Source organism: Amblyomma americanum, chromosome 7, assembly GCF_052857255.1.
Source record: "Amblyomma americanum isolate KBUSLIRL-KWMA chromosome 7, ASM5285725v1, whole genome shotgun sequence".
NCBI lineage: Eukaryota > Metazoa > Arthropoda > Arachnida > Ixodida > Ixodidae > Amblyomma > Amblyomma americanum.
This window is the reverse complement of record NC_135503.1, coordinates 22,101,752-22,107,062: the sequence shown is the minus strand read 5'-3', so window position 1 is coordinate 22,107,062 and position 5,311 is coordinate 22,101,752.

Sequence of the window (5,311 nt, the reverse complement as noted above, 5' to 3'; positions counted from 1 at the left end):
AGCTCACTACGATTTGTCTTCGGCTTTTTAACAATAACAGCCACACACTAACACAACCGTGATTGGTTACCTGCATGCTGCGACAGATTGCCTTGACCGATACACGATTATCGCCGACTCACAAGCAGAGCAACAGATACGAAGCTCCTTGAAGGCGTCCCGTACCCAACACGTGGAACTATGAGTGATACAAAAGTCTGAGGCCTGAAATTTGTCGCGCCACCTGCGGAATTTAAAAAGAACTGTAAAACGTAGCTCAAAACAGATAGACTGACACCATCCGCTGATTCAAGAAATCACAGGCGGCGGCTACATCTGCGGGTATAGGCATAAGAGATGCCTGAACTTAGAAAGGACTGCTGTAGCAATGTCCTAGTGGTTTGTACATCCGCCTAGAATGTGGGAAGTACAGACGGACCCTTAGTGCCGCCGGGTAACCACCGGTTATCAGGTACATATACAAACCTTCCCCTGACCTGGCGCTGTTCTCTGGGTTCACGAAAGGCTGAGAAAACGGGCCTTTGTCCCTGCGTTGTGTAGACCAAGCAGACTTTAGCAGTGGTACTCTGATTATAAGCTGTCCTTGCACCATTTAAATCAAATAAAATCATCATATTCAACTTTGAAAGAGCTTTGCAACTAGCAATATTAAGAATTTGCATTGAGCGGATATATACCCGCATGGCAAACCTAAAGGCTCCCCTGAAGTGAAGTCACAGCGACGGCTGTACGTCACCACCGACCCTCCCCCAATCCTCATATATTGGTCCATATGCACTGGGTGTTTCAGTGGGTCCCACCACTAAAGTTTAAAGGTTTTATGAGGCACAGGGTGGCTTCCGCTGCGTAGTAATTCCTATGCTGCCGGTCATCAGAAAACGGGTGAATAGTTTTAATTATGGTAAGCTGGTTGACTAAATTCTAATAAACTTTTAACGTTTACGGTTAGGAGCCTGGTTCTCTGTTCTGCCAGCGTTGTGGTGCTCGCCGCTGTCCGCTGCACCAACCCACGAGGAAGGGAGAAGGTCACATGACATGTGCGCCGTGGAGTGACGTATAATTGTGGACGCTGCTGCACGTGGTTTTTGAAAGGAGCGCGGATGGCCAAAATTGGTTGAGCCACAGTGCCCAGGATATATTACCAAGTTCTCGAAACTCTAAAACTTATGTGGCTATTTATAACGGTCAGCTACAAACCTCTGATTGCAACGAAGCTCCTAACAGCAATAGTTAAAATTTTATCTATTAGAACTTAGTTGACCAGCTTATTAATGAACATGATTCAGCTGTTTCCTGTCCGGTAACATAGGAACTATACTGTGCCGCAGAAGCCATCTTTGTATCCGGTGTTGGTTCCCAAAGTGCCTTGTCATGGACGTATTGAACCTCCACACGCCACCCAGTCACCGCCACTATAGCTCTCAAGCAAATTCCTCCTCTCCCTCTTTCCCAGCTCTGGGAGAGCTGGACTGCTCCTGCAGCTACGCTCCGCCCAACACTGTGGCTGCTTCTGGTATCTCAAATCACCCACGTGTTGGGTAACTACACAACAACGCGCCGAGCTACCCACCTACTTCAACCATCAACGCAGACCTGGGACGCAGAAAAAAAAAAATTATCTATTTCTCTCCCCCTCCCCCTCCTCCTTGCCAACTATGAAGCCTACATGAGCCAGTGGCCTCACAAGTGAAAAGAGCGACATTTACACCGCAGGACCACACAAGAGATTAGAAAACAAGTATCCAGGATGCCCGCTTGCACAGCCCAATAACATGCTCTCGGGCTAACACGTGACCGAGATGGTTTCTTTCAAGTTACGACACTCAGCAATGCCGATGCCGTCTATCACCGTCGTCTTCGTCGTCGTCGTCGTCGTCGTCATCATCATCATCATCATCATAATCATCATCATCAGTTATTGAGCATTAAAGGTTTGGTTAGGGACATTACATAAAGGGATGAGAGGAAGTTGTGTTCAGCGATGCATCAAATGGCAAATAATTAACAGAACAAAAAGTAAGGTAAACAAGACTATAAAAAGAGATAGCAAATCCAAAACAATCATGTGAAAACAAAAAAGCAAACACACTTAGCAGTACAAACTAAACAGGAAGTAGTTCCGTAATACACGCTAATTACATTGCAGTGCACGGTAGTCGAGGAAAAAGCGGCTGTAAACGTTGCTGCTGGTGGTTGAAGTGTTCACTTAGTCACTGCCTCAATATGGAAGGGTCAGCCTCAGTGACAATGCATTCGGGAAGATTATTCTATACTTCTGTGGCACTACAGGAAGAAAAGATCTCGTGAAGGCATTGGTTGAACCATGCAAATGCTCTGTGCCCACGGAGGTAAAAAAACGGCAAGACGATCGTGAAGGGGAGTCTTGAAGGTTGTCACGACGTGCTGGAAAGCTAAAGAACAATTTGTGCAGGAGATGAAGCATTGATATTTTTGGGCGGAGCGCTAAATGTTTAGGACCCGAGAGATGGTTTCATGTTCGTAGCGCAGAGCCTAAATGTATACTGGGGCGTGATGAAACGTTCTGCCTGGCTCTGGATGGCTTCAAGAGATTGATTTCAATATAGGCTTGGTGAGGAGTTCGTACTGCTAAGGCCTTATTCTGGTTTAGCGCGAATGTAAATTTCATGTGTAGATGGAGGTAGGAAGTGATCTCCCGATAAAGCCAAGGGATCTGGAAGCAGTAGCACAACGCTTCACATCTGTTTGAGTCTTGTATGTGTATGAATTAGTTTGAGATAGCTGTATAAGGGAAATCAAGATCTGGAGCGTTTGCGTGAGATGTGCATAAATTTACATATCGGAATATTAAGCTGCGTGAAACAGTCTAAACACTATGTCTGGATTTGGTGCAGGTCATTCTGGGATATTTCCCGATCGAATTTATTGTTTATCATTGATGATGCGGCAATAAATGACGCAATTAATCTTCCGCAAAATAACACATGGATGGCGAAATACAGGACGACAGGTCACTGATAAAAATTAATAAGAACAACAGGAGTAAGAACAGGTACTAGTGGGTCTCCAAAGGTTACTGTGGTAGTTTCAGAAGCATAGCGTAGCTTCATAGCATATAGTTTCAGGTGCATAGCTGGCGATGACTATGAGCTGTGAGCGGTCATACAATTAAACAGGTATATCGAACCCGGATATTTCGAATTATTGGCTATATCGAACACACAGATTATCCACTTCAAAATCCCGCGCAAAAGTGTAGGAAAGCCGCACTGTATGTCGAATTCCGATCTTGCCGGTCGTCCAATACATCGAACGACGACCGCTCCCCTGCAAAAGGCGCCTCTCCTACCGGCGATCTTGAATCACTTTTCGCGCGCAACCCGCCGCGGTGGCTCAGTGATTAGGGCGCTCGGCTATTGCGCCGGAGTTCCCGGGTTCGAACCCGGCCGCGTTTCAATAGAGGCGAAACGCAAAGGCGCCCGTGTGCTGTGCGATGTCAGTGCATGTTAAAGATCCCCAGGTGGTCGAAATTATTCCGGAGCCCTCCACATCTTCCTTTCTTCTTTCACTCCCTCGTTCATACCTTCCCTTACGGCGCGGTTCGGGTGTCCGCCGAGATATGTGAGGAAATTACTGCGCCATTTCCGTTCCTCAAACACCAATTTTTATTTTCTTTTCGAAGCGCGGAGACGGGTGGGCTGCGTGACCTTGGGCACCTACTGGAAGCGCTAGCACTGTGAAACCGCGTGACGACATGGTGGGGTGTGCTTGCGGTTGCGGGTGGCCTTCGGTCTCGTGTGCTCATTACCCACGCTACGTTGCTGTCATGCGGTGAAGCCAGCCTAACTAACTAAAGTCCACCGGCGGCCCTCGCGTAGGGTGCTGCGATCGTTTTCTTCGCTGGCGAAAGCGTGGCGGGAACAGACTGTGCCTTAATTTTAATAGCATTCTTCTATGTTAACTTATGCGGTTATAATTCAGCAAAGGTTTGTCCTCGGCTAGTCGGAATATGCTAGCCCTGGACAAGTTAGTTCGCTTAGGGGCTTTAGGGGAAGCTATGCGCTGTGCGCGTAACGAGGTGCGTCGCTCTTTTTACATTTCTAACGCAATTTTTTGCGCGGTTATATGACGTGACCACCGCAGCGACTCTGCTGTGCGGAGGAATAGATGTGCTGTAACTATAGTACTATAGCTGTGGAAAATAAGCTTCGGACACAATTGTTGATTTACGCAGAAAAAAAAATGCAGAGTTAGTGCAAAGTATGAATCTGTCATCGATCATCTTTAAGACCATTCAAAAAGCTTCCAAAGTTGCCCTTGATAAGAAATTAGCGGCTTTCAAAAAGATGCGAGAGCTTCCCTTAAAAAGAATTCCGAGGCACTCGCTTGAAGATAGCTCATTTTTCACCATCCGTCAAATTGTGTGCGATGATGCAGAGCTAATTCATTTCCGTGGAGGCTGAATCATAAAACGCGCGATTACATAAAAACGCGCGTAAAGCACAAGGTCATCCCTGCGACCGAATAACGTGACGAGAAAGACGGTGGTTTGTGATTTGTATGGCTCACTTCCGGATCTCTTTTGCCGCCTTGAAGGATGATGAAACCTGTTTGGCGCGAAAACTCATTTCGTGAGTGATTGCTGAAATGGCGGCGAAACACATTTTCTCGTGCATAAACCGGATGCGGTAGCTCCGCAGCGTACGTTACTCGTGCCTTTATGTGAAACCTGTCAAAGTCCCGATAAACTCAAAATTACAAACTGAACGCGCTCATAATGCGTTGGAGGCTTGGGGCTTTTACTAAGCCTTACGTTGAAGCGCGTGCAATGAGAACGCAGTTCCTCGTTAGGCTTGTTTCACTTCACAGCACGAGGACAAGGGCAAAGTAAAAAAAAAAAAGAAACACCTGCTAGACCGACGGCTGCGCTCTTTTTTACTCTGTCATTATCTTTTGATGTAAGCGTCGTCATCATCATCACCATCATCCTGACTACGCCCACTGCAGGACAAAGTAGAAAGGCATTTCCTCCTTGTTTGCCAATCCGTTACCCTTAACGACCATCGGTTATCTCGCCGCATTACATGTTTCCTCTTCCTACTTCCTCTTCTTGTGAGGCCGTTTACATTGGCCCGCGAAGCGCTCTGCTCGGTTAGCTCGGTGATGTCAACACAGCATTCGCATTTTTACACATTATATTTTTACCAGCCACAGGAAAAAGGGCGAGATAGGACGGGACTGGAAAACACACAAATATTTTGAATGTGCGAAGTGTATTTCATACCGCCAATATTGACTGCAATGCAAAAAGCTGTCAATGCAGTCTGGCAAC